Source organism: Capra hircus, chromosome 19, assembly GCF_001704415.2.
Source record: "Capra hircus breed San Clemente chromosome 19, ASM170441v1, whole genome shotgun sequence".
NCBI lineage: Eukaryota > Metazoa > Chordata > Mammalia > Artiodactyla > Bovidae > Capra > Capra hircus.
This window is the reverse complement of record NC_030826.1, coordinates 7,455,957-7,471,351: the sequence shown is the minus strand read 5'-3', so window position 1 is coordinate 7,471,351 and position 15,395 is coordinate 7,455,957. Positions and strand designations below refer to the sequence as shown.

Below are 15,395 nucleotides of genomic sequence, written 5' to 3'. Positions count from 1 at the left end.
ATGAGTCTTAATAATATTTTTAATATACATCGCCTCAGGTGAAAAAAAGCAAAAATATATAAATTGGGCTACATCAAATTAAAAAACTTTTCACAGTGAAGGAAACTGTCAACAAAATGACGAGACCACCTATTGAGGGGGAGAAAAACTTTGCAAACAGTATTCCCTATATGGGGTTAATATCCAAAATATACAAAGAATACATACAACTCAACAACAAAAATGCAAAAAGCAGCCCAATTAAAAACTGAGCAAATACCCTCTCGACAAGATGGTACACCAGCAGTACCGGCGAGCATGCCTCCTGCCGCCCCACCCAAAGCCCCCGCTGCGGCCTCATCCCCGGCCCCAGTGCAGACCCCCGTCTCCCCGCCCAGTTGCTGTCTGGCCCTGCCCTCCCAGGCCCCTTCCCTGGTGGCTGTGTGGTCCTCTTGGCCTCCGTTGTGGACAGCTACGAGCGATGCAACGAGGGAGCTGCCTGAGTTATCTGGACCTTGCTGGGACCCGTTGACACATACTCAGTGGAAGTCACTAGTCGCCTTTCAGTGCCACACAGTGAGTCAGGAGATGAGGTGACTGCTGACATGGAATTCGCTAAGAATATGTGTCAAGTGCACAGGAAAGTCTCTCCAGAGGAGCTCATCCTGGGCTGGTACGCTTCAGCCCCCAACATCACGGAGCACTCAGGCTGATCCGTGAGTACTACAGCCCAGAAGCCCCCAACCCCATCCACCTCACGGTGGATACAAGCATCCAGGCCTCATCAGCACTTTAATGCATGTTCCCCAGAGGACCGTGGGGGCGATGGTCACCCTCTGATGGTGAAAGACCCATGTTAGACACTGGACGCATTGGAGCTGACCTGACCTGTTTTAGCCCCTACCAGGTAGTCGGCCTCTCCAGGGACCTGCGGCAAGTCAGCGGCCCCCCAGCACTGTGTTGCAGTGTGCAGAGGACTCGCTGTCTGCAAAGGTGTCAGCCAATAGTACCCTGGGCCACTTCTTGATGAGTTGGTTAACCAAGTGCCCAAAACAGTTCCCGAGGACTTCCAGACCATGCTCAACAGCAACACCAACGACCTGTTGCTGGTGACCTATCTGGTCAACCTCTCGTAGTCACGTTGCCTGCAATGAGGAACCTGTCAATCTGTGAAGGCAGCCCTCCTGTCATGCAGGGCCCCAGCCAACCCTGGGCCCAGAATGGAGGGAAGGAGAAATGGTGTCTTTGTGGTTTGAGTCACTGACTCAGTCAACTGCTTGTGACTCTAAAGAAACACAGACTACCTTTTGTAAGTGAAAGAAAACAAGTGAGCAAATAATCTAAATATTTTCCCAAAGAAGACATACATATAGCCAACCAGCATATGAAAAGATGCTCAACAGCGCTAACCAACAGGAAAATGTAAATCAAAACCATAAGCAACAAGGACCTACTGTATACCATAGGGAACTATATTCAGTGTCTTGTAATAACTTGTATGGAAAAAGAATCTGAAAAAGTATATATTTAAGTTGAAGTACTGTCAACTTTTCACCATTAAATGTATATGCGCGTCTATATGTGTGTATGTGTGTACACACATATCACTATGCTATACACTTGAACACTGTAAATCAACTATACTTCAAAAAAAAAATCCACAATGAGATATCACATCGTAGCTGTCAGAATGGCTACTGTTTGTTTTTTTAAATATAGAATGGCTATTATTAAAAAAACAACAAGTACCAAGTGTGGGTGAGGGTGTGGAGAAATGAGAACTCTTTTTTATTGTCAATTAATTTTTGTTTCTTTATTTTTGACCACGTCGGGTTTTCACTGTGGCACATAGGTGCTTTCTTGCCGTGCACGCACTTTCTCTAGCTGCAGTGAGCGGGAGCTACTCTCCAGCTGGGGGAGCAAGTTGCTCGTCGTCGCGGTGAGCTCTCTTGCAGAGCACAGGCTCTAGTGCACGTGGGATTAGTTGCCCTGCGGTATGTGGGGTCTTAGGCCTCAGACTAGGGATCAGAGTCCCCTGCGTTGGCAGGTGGATTCTTAACCATCGGCCCATGAGGGAAGTCCTGAGCAATGACAAGTCTTATAAACTGTTGATAAGCATGTAAATTGTGCAGTCACCATGGACAATAGTATAGAGGTGCCTCAAAAAGTCAAAAATTGAACTACCAAACGACCCCTCAATTTCACTACTGGGAATTTATCTGAAGAAAATGAAAACGATAATTAGAAAAGATACGTGCAGCCTATGTTTACTGTACCATTATTTACAATAGTCAAAATATGGAAGCTACCGGAGTGTCCATCAATCAATGAATAAAAAAGATATGATATATACACAAACACACACACACACACGCACACACAATGGAATTTTACTTTGCCCTAAAAAGGAATGAAATCTTTCCATTTGCCACAACGTGGACAAACCTAGAGGCTATTATGCTAAGTGAAACAAGTCAGACAGAGAAAGATAAATACTGCATGGTTTCACTTATGTGTGGATTCCAAAAAACTAAACAAGTGAACAAACTCAACAAAACAGAACAATAGATATAGAAATAAGCAGGTGGTAGCCACAGGGGAGGTGGTGGGGGGAGGAGAGAGATAGGTGAGGAAGATTAAGAGGCTCATATTTTCAGTTGCAAAATAAATGAGTCATGGGTATGAAAATTATAGTGTGGGGAACATAATCAATAATTATATAACATCTGTGTATGGTGACAGATGGCAACTACACATTGTGATGATCATTTTGAAACATATAGAAATTTTCAATCACTGTGTTGTGTAACATGAACTAACATGACATTGCGTTGTAGGGTAATTATACTTCACAAACAATGAACAAACAATCTCATAGAAATAGAGATCAGATTGGTGTTTACCAGAGGTGGGAGGCAACCCACTCCAGTGTTCTTGCCTGGAGAACCCCAGGGACGGAGGAACCTGGCAGGCTGCCGTCTATGCGGTCGCAGAGTCGGACACGACTGAAGCGACTCAGCAGCAGCAGAGGTGGGAGATGGGGTTGGGGAAACTGGACCAATTATAAAATAAATAAGTACAAGGGATGTCGTGTACGACATAGTAAGTATAATTAATACTGTTGTAGGGGGTTCCCTGGTGACTCAGCAATAAAGAACCCACAAGCAGTACAGGAGATGTGGGGTTGATCCCTTAGGAAGATCCCCTGGAGAAGGGAATGGTAACCCCCGCCAGTATTCTTGCTTGTGAAATCCCATGGACAGAGGAGCCTGGCAGGCTACAATCCATGAGGTTGCAAAAGAGTCTGACACAACTTAGCGACTGAACAACAATGTTTTACATGGCAGTTGTTAAGAGAGTAAATCCTAAGTGTTTTCATCACAAGGCAAATATAGCTTCTTTCTACTTATTTCATTTTAAACCAATATGAGATGATGAATGTTCACCAAACTCATTGCAGTGATTGTTTCATGGTACAGAGAGATTATTAAAGACCTTTAACTTAAAACTGGGAGGAAAGATTCCATAGGAATCAAAATTGGAAGAGATTATTCTTAATCTCAGTAAACCCATTTCCTCATAAATAAAATAGGGTGGGGTTTTTAGGTGCCCATTTCTTGGGGTTGATGTGAAGAATAAATGGGATGAGGCATGTAAACACTTGCCCCAGCGTTTCGTACATGGCAATGGTTAGTTATTACATGGCAATGGTTAGTTATTAGCAGTGTGTATGAAGAAATGTAAATCATTGTAAGATGGAGAGTCAAGAAGGGAAAAAATACTTTTTTGTAAAGTTGTTTCAAGATCAACCAGTGATAAGAAAATAATTATCAGAAAACATTTTCAACTTAAAAAAATACCAAGTATCTGTTGATGGACTGCAGTCCTACGTATCCCCAATAAGACTTGGCATATCAAGGAACTCATCCAGACTCTAAGGAGATAACAGAAAAAAATGCAACCCAAGCTAGGTTTCAAGTTGGGCCGTGCTAAATGTCAAATAGACATAACACAATTTATGCAACGAACATGCCCCAGGCAAGAGTCCCCCTAAGGTTATCGAGTGATCTGAGATACGGGTGAAAGGATTGCGCAGTGAGGGGAAGTCTGACATCACCTAAGTCCCGAATGAAAATGGAAGCATTAAACTAGAGAGGCACTTCTCCACTACTTAGGTAGGTTCCAGGCTGCGGTGTGACGCTCAAATTTAATTTGGTTTGTCGAGTGCTGGCCATGTGCTTTTAGGTACTGGGAAAGCCGCAGGATCTGAAGATGAGTGAGATGTGTTCTGCTCCCGGAAGAGCTCCCCAGTCTGATGGGGGAAAACATGAGAGTAGGCAGTGGTGATCCCAGGGAGTCAGTCTCTGAGCCGCGAGAGCCTCAGTCATCTGGGGACAAGGTGGCAGTGGGCTACACTCAGGGAAGACCTGCCCAGGTAGCTGAAGTAGCCTAAAATAGAAGACAGATTCATTTTAAGACAGAGGGCTTCTTTCTTAAATTTAATTTTTCTTAAAAATAGTTGATTTACATGTTATATTAGGGTCAGGTATCTAGTGAAATGATTCAGTTATATTAACACATATGCATATATCCATTTTTTTAGATTCTTTTCCCAAATAGGTTATTACTGGAGTATGGACTAGAGTTCCTTCGCTAAGTAGTAGATCCTTGTTGATTATCTGTTTTATATGTAGTAGTGAGTGTATGTTGATCTCAAACTCCTAATTTATCCCTCCCCCCGCCCACAATTTTCCCCTTGGGTAACCATAAGTTTTGGTTTTGAAGTCTGTGAGTCTGTTTCTGTTTTGTAAAGAAATTCATTTTTATAATCTTTTTAGATTCCACAGGTAAGTGATATCATATGGTATTTGTCTCTGACTTATTTCACTTAGTATAATAATCCCTAGGTCCATTCCTGTTGCTGCAAATGGCATCATTTCATTCTTTTTTATATCCCATTGTTATATGCATCACATCTCCTTTCTCCATTCCTCTACTGATGGACATTTAGCTTGCTTCCAGGTCTTGTCCGTCGTAAATGAACACTGGCGTGCACGTTTCCTTCCAAATTATGATTTTCTCTGGATGTATGCCCAGGAATGGGCCTGCTGGATCATGTGAGAGTTCTGCTTTTAGTTTTTAAAGAAACCTCCATTCTGTTCTCCAAAGCGGCTGTACAAATTTATGTTCCCACCAAGAGTGTAGGTGTAGGAGAGCTGCCTTTTCGCCACACTCTCTCCAGCAGTCTTTGTGATAATGGCCATTCTGACCAGTGAGAGGTGATTCCTCATTCAGAAAGTTTCTCATATTGGACACTCAGCCTACAGCCTGCCTGATTACCTACCCTCAGCATAGGCTCCATAAGGTGCAGCTATCCTCGCAACAGATGGCCCTAAGCCACAGTCCTTGGGAGAAATGCAGTTCCCCTCGCTGTCACTGAAGACTTCTGCTACAGTGCACTGCTACACCTGCCGAGAAAGCTGAAACGAGAACAGCGCAGAAGAAAAACACATTTCTGAAATGAGAAAGTGTGGCTGGAAACTCCTTGGCAGTCCACGGGTGGGGACTCTGCCCTCTCACTGCTGAGGGCCCGGGTTTGAGCCTCGGTCGGGAACCAAGATCCCACAGGTCAGATGGCATGGCCTAAAGAGAGAGAGAGAATGTGACAAATTTCATGTGCAGACAAGGCCAAAAGTGAGTGTCACTGAGGGGTGAAATTCCAGAGAAACAGGCTGTTCCCTGCCGCAGCAGTGGACAGAGGATGTTGAACTCATCTCTGCTTGCAGCGAGCGCTGAGGCAACTCAGGGATGAAAAGAATTCCTGCCGCCTATCAGCCGCCAGCCTGCAGTCACTCCCTATGGTGAGCCCCGAGGAAACTCAGGCTGTGAAAACGCAGGGTGTAGGCTCCAGATAGCTGAGCCGCATAGCATGGGAGTGCTTCTGTGAGCCCATGCTTCTGCGTCTCCCTATACATAGCTTGGGTTTTCTTTCTTTCTTTTTAAATATAAATTTATTTATTTTAATTGGAGGTTAATTACAATATTGTATTGGTTTTGCCATACATCAACATGAATCCACCACGGGTGTACACGTGTTCCCCATCCTGAACCCCCCTCCCCCCTCCCTCCCTGTACCATCCCTCTGGGTCATCCCAGTGCACCAGCCCCAAGCATCCAGTATCCTACATCGAACCTGGACTGGCGATTAGTTTCTTACATGATATTATACATGTTTCAATGCCATTCTCCCAAATCATCCCACTCTCTCCCTCTCCCACAGAGTCCAAAAGACTGTTCTGTACATCTGTGTCTCTTTTGCTGTCTCGCATACAGGGTTATTGTTACCATCTTTCTAAATTCCATATATATGCGTTAGTATACTGTATTGGTGTTTTTCTTTCTGGCTTACTTCACTCTGTATAATAGGCTCCAGTTTCATCCACCTCATTAGAACTGATTCAAATGTATTCTTTTTAATGGCTGAGTAATACTCCATTGTGTATATGTACCACAGCTTTCTTATCCATTCGTCTGCTGATGGACATCTAGGTTGCTTCCATGTCCTGGCTATTAGGACATCGTTCAGTGCTGCGATGAACGTTGGGGTACACGTGTCTCTTTCAATTCTAGTTTCCTTGGTGTGTATGCCCAGCAGTGGGATTGCTGGGTCATAAGGCTGTTCTATTTCCAGTTTTTTAAGGAATCTCCACACTGTTCTCCATAGTGGCTGTACTAGTTTGCATTCCCACCAACAGTGTAAGAGGATTCCCTTTTCTCCACACCCTCTCCAGCATTTATTGCTTGTAGACTTCTGGATCACAGCCATTCTGACTGGTGTGAAATGGTACCTCATTGTGGTTTTGATTCTCATTTCTCTGATAATGAGTGATGTTGAGCATATTTTCATGTGTTTGTTAGCCATCTGTATGACTTCTTTGGAGAAATGTCTATTTAGTTTTTTGGCCCATTTTTTGATTGGGTCATTTATTTTTCTGGAATTGAGCTGCATGAGTTGCTTGTATATTTTTGAGATTAGTTGTTTGTCAGTTGCTTCATTTGCTATTATTTTCTCCCATTCTGAAGGCTGTCTTTTCACCTTGCTTATAGTTTCCTTTGTTGTGCAGAAGCTTTTAATTTTAATTAGGTCCCATTTGTTTATTTTTGCTTTTATTTCCAGTATTCTGGGAGGTGGGTCTTAGAGGATCCTGTCTTTAATTAGCAATAATCTTTTGATATTCAGCCTACCGGCCCTTTGTTACAAAACTTCTACATAACCTGGCTCCTGCCCCCATCTCCACCTCACCTCCTCGGAGCGGTTCTCTCTCTCAGGGTTACCTGAGACGCTGCCTCCCATGCTTGAAGTCCTACAAAATTCCTGCCCAATAAAGCACAACTCTCAACTTTTAGGTTGTGAATAATTCTTTAGTCAACACCAGACAGAGCCAGTGACATACGTAGGCGCCTGCAACAGCAGACTCAGGGGCCACACAAGCTGGAGGAGGTCCATTGTGTCCGTTCCTCATTCCTGCCCGGGGATGGCCGGTCGGCTAGCAAATGGGTGCACCTTGAAGGCCTGCTCTGTACCAGGGCCGCAGGAAGTAATCACCAGGAGCCTGAGGATCGCAGGGTGCAGGTAGAGGTCAGGTGAGAGTGAGTAAGGGGGCTTCTAACCCAGCCTGGGGGAATCCGGGGAGGCTTCCGAGAGAAGGTCATGCTTACGCTGAGAGCTGAAAGACGAGTAAGAGGGTGGGGAGGGGCAGGAGGCCTTTCAGCAAGAAGGACACATGAGAAGTTCAGTGCGGGGTGCTGAGCAGGGGGAGGGGAAAGGCCTCTTCCCTGCTTCTGGCTTTACGTTTCCTCTGAACACTCCGAGGTCTTGCCCTACTTTAATCCTCTGCGAAGAGGAAGGCTGAGTTCCCCGATGGGTATCTATTTTGTCTGTCTCAGCCTACTGACAGTGATGCTATCTATCTGCGAGGAGTGCCTAGGGGCACTCACCTGGGCCCCTGCTACTTGTGATGAGTCTCCTCTTTCGCTACTAGAGCCAGCTGTTGTGGCTGGACCAGTTCCTATGGTTCTGATCATGATTGCACCTCACAGCAACACTCAGGGACATTTGAAAAGACAAGGGTTATTACTCACAAGACCTGGAGAGTACAGGCATGTCTGGGGCCACACTCTGAGGTCATGGCTAAAGAGAGCACAAAGCTGGATTCTGCCTTTCTTGGGGGTCAAGGTGGGGTGCCTAGGGTTTCATGAGTTCACTCTTTATTGAAAGTGAAAAGTAAAAGTTCAAGTGTTAGTCTCTCAGTTGTGTCCGTCTTTGTCCCCAAGGGCTGTAGCCCGCCAGGCTCCTCTGTCCATGGAATTTTCCAAGCAAGAATACTGGAGTGGGTTGCCATTTCCTTCTCCAGGGGATCTTCCTGACCCAAGGATCAAACCCAGGTCTCCTGCAAGAATTTTTTTTACCATCTGAGCCATCAGGGAAGTCTCACTCTTAATTGGAGAATTTAAAACATAGGAATGGAAATGAGACACATAGCAGCAGGAAGGGAAAAAGCAGGATCTCTCAAGCAGTCAGTTATCTAGGTCACCCAGAGCTTTCTAAAGGGGGAACTCCACAGGTGGGGTGGTCTGGCTCTTTATGTAGCCATGTAGCGAGCAATGTGCTTTTTCAATCAAATGTTTAATGTCAGGCACCTATGATGCAACATATAAGCTACTTGTCAGGCACTTACATTACAGTATCATTCAAAGTTTAGTGCGGAAAATAGCACTGTAGATATTTTGGGCAGGGAAGGGTTTATCAGGTTTCACTGCCCACCCCTTGACCGGAAAGACCTGAAGGAGGGAAGAGCTGGCTCAAGGAGAGGGCATCCATGGGTGAGTCTAAGAACATGGAAGGACTGGTGCACAAGTGTAGCTCCTACCACTGGAGCCTCCGATTTCACAGAGATCTCCATAGTTTATGTCAGGGGCTGCTGCTGCTGCTGCTGCTGCTGCTGCTGCTAAGTCACGTCAGTCGTGTCCGACTCTGTGCGATCCCCCAGACGGCAGCCCACCAGGCTCCGCCGTCCCTGGGATTCTCCAGGCAAGAACACTGGAGTGGGTTGCCATTTCCTTCTCCAATGCATGAAAGTGAAAAGTGAAAGTGAAGTCGCTCAGTCGTGTCCGACTCTTAGTGACCCCATGGACTGCAGCCCACCAGGCTCCTCCATCCATGGGACTTTCCAGGCAAGAGTACTGGAGTGGGGTGCCATTGCCTTCTCCGAAGTCAGGGACTAGGAGCCGTCAGATAAGAAGTTGTCGCCCCAGGGGAATTCCCTGGTGGTTCAGTGGTTAAGAATCTGCCTTGCAATGCAGGGGACACGAATTCGATTCCTAGTCAGGGAGCTAGGATCCCACATGCTGAGTGAGGCAAAGCTAAAGTCACGCATGAGATGCCCGTGCCCCACAACTGCTGAGCCCACACGCTGCAGGGAAAAATCCTGAATGATGTAATGAAGATACCTCGCACTCCAGTTAAAGACCTGAAGCGGTTGAATAAAAAAAAAAAAAAAAAAAAAGCAGCTGCCACGCCAACCGATCCTTCATATACAAAGGAAAAATGGATGCTGGAACATTGCTACAGAAAAATCTCATGATTCCGTAACCTGGCTTGCCAGATAAACAAATAAGGGCCAGCATCTAACTTCCACCTTACTTACCACCAGAACCCTAGGTGCAAAGGCTTCTGTGAGAATAGTCTAGCTTTCTGACTCAGCACTCAGGAAGGTGCCTATGAGGGCGGGCTGGAAGGTAAAAGCTGATTCACGGTGTTCATCGCAGTGGGGCACAGATGCTGGTCTACATTTCTTGACCAGGTTGAGCCTATTTACCCTAGATCCTGGCTTAGGGGATTTGGTTTTCTTTTTTCTCTCTACCAGTGATAGAGCCAGAGTCAGAGGACAAAGTCTAAGTGATTAAATCCCCCTAGAGGTCCCACTAGGGAACTGTGAGTAGAAAAAGTATGGGAGACCCCTGTTAGTTAATGATCACTCAAGAAAGCACGTTTGCTTGGGCACGAAACCAGGGAGGCTTGCTTAGCGACAAAACCATGCGACAGAAGCACAAGACGTGCCCCCAGACAGTGAAACAATAGTGGCAGGAGCCCCATATCCTGCCCAGAGAGCTCAGCAGGTTAATAATCCCTAGGACATGCTCTCTGCACACGCGAGAAACAAGATTTGTGGACCTAGCTTGGCCATGCAGGGACAAGAAACCTGCCCTGGTCAACCTGGACGAGGAGCTGATGATGGAAGCATGACGTCTACTCAAGAAAGACCAAGTTCTTCACCCCCTCCCCACTCTTCCATTGATTAGAAAACCATAGCCCAGGAAGTTCTTGGGGAAGCACCCCTTGCCCACCTGCTTGTGAGCCTCACAAGCCTCCTACTGTGATAAATCACTTATCTATCACTTTGTCTCTCGCCGAATTCTTTTCTGCACTGAGATGTAAAGGACTATGGTACTGGAGCTCTTCGGAGCCCCTGAAACACCAGATGGTTTCGCTAGAATGAGCAAGAGGCAGGGTCTGCCCTACACACTGCATCGTTCCCTTGGATGGGCTGGTTCAAGGTCAATTAGCAAGTGCATTCTGATTCAAACCCTAAGCTCTGTCCCCTAATCTATTTTGGTTTTCTTATCTGCTGACTTTATTGTGTTGTTTTCAGTTGTTTCAGAACTTGGGTGAGAACAGGATAAAATTTATAGGGCCTTCCCAAGGAACACATCTTCTAATATGGCTGCAGTGAAAAGTGATGGGATAGAGAGACAGGAGGCTGATGAGGCCCCTGATTCTATTAGGTCAGAGTCCCTTGGACTGCAAGGAGACCAAACCAGTCCATTCTGAAGGAGATCAGCCCTGGGTGTTGTTTGGAAGGAATGATGCTGAAGCTGAAACTCCAGTACTTTGGCCGCCTCATGAGAAGAGTTGACTCATTGGAAAAGACTCTGATGCTGGGAGGGATTGGGGGCAGGAGGAGAAGGGGATGAGATGGCTGGATGGCATCACCGACTCAATGGACATGAGTTTGGGTGAACTCCAGGAGTTGGTGATGGACAGGGAGGCCTGGCGTGCTGCAAAGAGTCGGACACGGCGACTGAACTGAACTAACTAAGGATTTTGGAGTTGAACCTAAGGCCACAGGGGAGCCCCTTCTGCTGTCTCAGGTGTGTGAGACTTGACGAGATCCTGAAAGCCTATACATCACCATGTTTCCTCCTCTGCCCCTTCTCTTGACAAGAAGAGTTCCGAGGTGAAAAAAGATAGAGGGAGGCAGTAGAAAGTGAGTGTTAAGCCACCTGGTAGACAGTCTCTCAATGGCTACCAGGGATGTCTGCTTCCTGTATTTACATCCTTGTGTAATTTCCTTCACCTACACAGGGCAGGACCTACTGACCCGCTTCTTAAGAACAGGCGATAAGATAACATTCTGGGATCAGGCTATGAAGGAAGGTGACCTCCACCTTGCTCACCTTCTCTCCCTGACTCTTCTCTCTCACTTGCTCTGATGAAGCAAATAAGGAGTCCCTAAGTCTCTCTGGACTTTGCTTTTTGCTAAAGTGGTTGGTCCAAAAAAAAAAAAAAAAAAAACAAACCCAAACAAACAAAAAGCAAAAAGTGGTTGGTTCATCCTACAGCAGGGGACCACAGCAAAAATCTAGGCACCTCTGCCATTAGTGAATAGGGCCCCAAGGAAGGTTCCCAATGCAGATAGCCCACGACTTACGACAGTCTGCCTTCCAATTTTCTGATGATGAGGCAAAGCAAATTGCATTCAGTAGAAACCATACATCAGATTTTGCTTTCTTTTTAAAATTATTTACTTCTTTATTGACTTGTTTTCAGTTGCGCTGGGTCTCTGCTGCTGCGCGCGGGCTTTCTCTGGTTGCGGTGAGCAGGAGCTACCCTTTCTCGTGGGCTCCGTAGTTGTGGCTCTATGCCTGAGAGTGTGCAGGCTCCAGCAGTTGAGTGTAGGCCCAGCAGTTGCAGAATATGGGCTTTAATTGCTCCGAGGCAGGTAAAATCTTCCTGGACCAGGGGTCGAACCCATGTCCCCTGCACAGGCAGGGGGATTCCTATCCACTGCACCAGGGAAGTCCATCCTGTGCTGAACTGTGCTCTTTCCCTGGGTAGTGGTACCTGGCGCAACGCTCTCTTGGGGTGCTGGACAGTGGCAGCAGCCACAGCTCCCGGTCAGCCACATGATCGTGAGACCCCGACAACCATTCTGGTTTTCACTTTCAGTACAGTAGCCAACAAATCGCATGAGGGAGTCTGTACTTTATTATACAATAGCTCTATTGTATTGTTAGATGATTTCACCCAACTGCAGGCTAATGTAAGTGTTCTAAGCTTGTTTAAGATAGGCTGGGGCTACGCTAGTTAAGGTAGGTTAAGTTAGGTATATTAAATGCAGTTTCAACTTATTATTTTATAACGTGTGATGGATTTGTCAGGATGCAATGCCATCAAAAGTTGAGGAAGATCTGTTCTTATTGCTCAAGATCCCAGCATCTACCTCCCTTAGGCAGATAAACAACTAAACAGACCATATGGATCCATGACATCCAATCTTCCAGAATAAAAACTAAGGGAACAATCTAGAAGTTAACCAAACAAACACGATGGGGAATGAGATTATTCTATAACTACCCTCATTCAAAGGGTGCCCTCATTCATATGCATAGACAGGCAAGCATGAAAAATACCTATAACCAACTCCACTAAAATGGAGGAAATTAACACCAAAGACAGATGAAATAGACAAGGAACAGTCCTTGGAAGGTTTGCACTAGGCAATTCTAAATGCTTTGCTCCCACTCGAAGAAACTAAAGCAAACACGGAGTTCATGAAACAAGAAATTGGGAATCAGATGAGAAGACAAGAGTTAATAAGGTGAAATAGCCGCTCATATGAGTAGGGAAAAATCAATTTCCATCCTACAAATGTTGTGGAATCTCCAGTCTTGTGGGCCATTCTAATCAGAAACACAGAGGAAATGTAATTCTGGAAAACAGTTTGGCTGAAGTAAGTTGGAACATTACAAAGACTACGGTCGACCCCTTTTTAGCTTGGTACCCACACATTGCCTGAAACCACATTTACTCTCAAATAGAGACAAAAACCACGCCATGCTTCTGTTTAACATGACACACCATCCCTTTTACAACCAAAACCATTCTAACATCATTCCCAGGAAAGCATCAGGGTCAGGGCCCCTTTTTTGCCTTTGGATAATGTTCATTCTTTCCCTAGCTGATTTACACTCCTGTTTTGACATCCTGTAACTTAAAATACTTACATATAAAGTGATTATGAGTCACATCAGATTCAATGATGAGAGAGGAGATAAACCCATTTTGGTTAATATTTATTAAAATATATTCACATCAAAGTAAGGAAGAAATACTTATAACTATTAGAGGCCTCATTCCAGAGCTGGTCACAAGGCCACCTGCTAGTATATACAACTGCTGTGATCTACTATTCATTTCGTATTTCTTTTGCCTTCAGCAAGCACCTCAGTTGTTAGATTCTTGCCTGGTGGGATGACTCCAGCCTTTTGTGAAGTCTGGGACATTCACTGTCTAAACTGGGGTGTTTTAGTTTTCCATTTATCTTTTAATTTTTAAATTGATGTTTAGTTGACTTACAATGTTGTATTAATTTCTGCTGTACAGAAAAGTGATTCAGTTATATTTATATATAGATTCAGTTATATATATATATTCTTAAAACTTTTTTTCCATGATTGTTTATCATAGGATACCAAGTTCTCTGTGCTGTACAGTAGGATCTTATTGTTTATCCCTCTTCCATTGGTCTTAATCAGAGGATATGGGAGTACTAAGAGGCACCCCAAAGGGTCTCCTGTAGTATCCCTTCTCACCCTCACTGTGTAGCAGCAACCCATTTTCCCCTTACTAGTCCGGTCAATCACCCCAGCCAGTACTTTGTCTATTGATTTAGTGCCCAAAGATGCCAGATGGCAGCTTCAAGTTCCAATTTAATGCAGTCTTTGTTGCGTCTCCCAGTGAAAGTGTTTTCCCCTTTGTAATGAAGAGCTTTAGACCAGCAGATGCTAAAGCTGCAGAGATGGGAAGCAAAACTTTGTTGGATCGTTAACCCTGAGAAGTCTGACGTTCGTATTTATCGCTTGATTCCTGAACTTTGGAATCCAGGGTACGGGAGAAACTAACATTGATTTAGAGCATTCACCGCCAACTGGTGGACACTGCCCCAGTCCTGCCCGGTGTCACCACCTACGCGGCAATATAACTGAATCTTCAAAAAGCCATCCAGTCAATCATCTGTCAAAGGGGTTGCTTCAAGACGATGGGGAATAAGGACGGACCAGTGAATTCCAAGAGCAAGAACCCACGGCTGTATTTCATTTGCTATGAATTCCACGATGGCGGATGAGGCATTCTGGAAATCCACAGAAGGCAGTTTTGGCAGAAGCTTTGTGGGCAGTGAAATCTATGTCCAGAGAAAGTGGCAGTTCCAGCAGGAGAGGCTGGCTGCCTCTTCCATAGTGAAAGTGGTTCAGGGTGATCAGCCTGATGCCAGGTGGCTGGCTGAGTCCTTGCAACAGTGGTGCTGTGTTAGGGGCTCGGTGCCGCCTCTGCTGCTGGCAGACGGGGCACTCAGCAGTACGTGTAGCCAGGTCAGTCTTGATGGACACACGCTCCTGGTACTGAGCCCATCCGTAGCCCCCATCATAGCCAGGACCACTTCATTCCTGAGCTCACAGGAGTTGCTGGGGAGACGGGCACTGTCTGTCTACCAAATGGGTCGTCCCAACCACTCGATTAAGCCCTTCCCCTGCCCTGTGATGAGCATTCTATGGAACTGCAACGTCTTCCTGCTCTGCCATTCAGAAGGCTCTATCCTCAGACCTCTTCTTCAGACCTTTCCATTTTTCCGTTGTGCTCCTCCCAGGTCCACTCTCCAACCAAACCATGATTTGGTGCAGACCCTTCCTTCCAGCCCCTTCTCCTTGCAGGCAAAATAAACCAACAGGTGAGCTGCCCCAGGTTCTCCCCACTGGGAGCACTCCCCTTCACCACCATCTGGGCTGTGCTGGAGAGGAGCTTCAGTGCCAGAGCTGCTCACTTTCAGGTGATGCACGGCAATCATGCAGAACCATCTGAAAACCAACCTGAGACTCTTCTTCCTGAGTCCACTGGCAGAAAATCTCCATGAAGGCATGGGCACAGCTTGAGAGGATATAGTGTAGCAGCAACAGAGGCCTTAGGCAAGTCTGGGAATTGGTTACAGGATATCAGGGCAAGAGACTAACCTCCTCAGGCGGCGACAGAAGGGATTCCAGTGGCAAAAAAGCTTTGCAGTCCCAGCTTCATTGGACTC

The 15,395-nt window shown here is 45.8% G+C and overlaps 1 pseudogene; it reads left to right on the top strand.

Moving 5' to 3' along the window:
• Nucleotides 298-1,152, top strand: LOC102184467 (annotated as a pseudogene).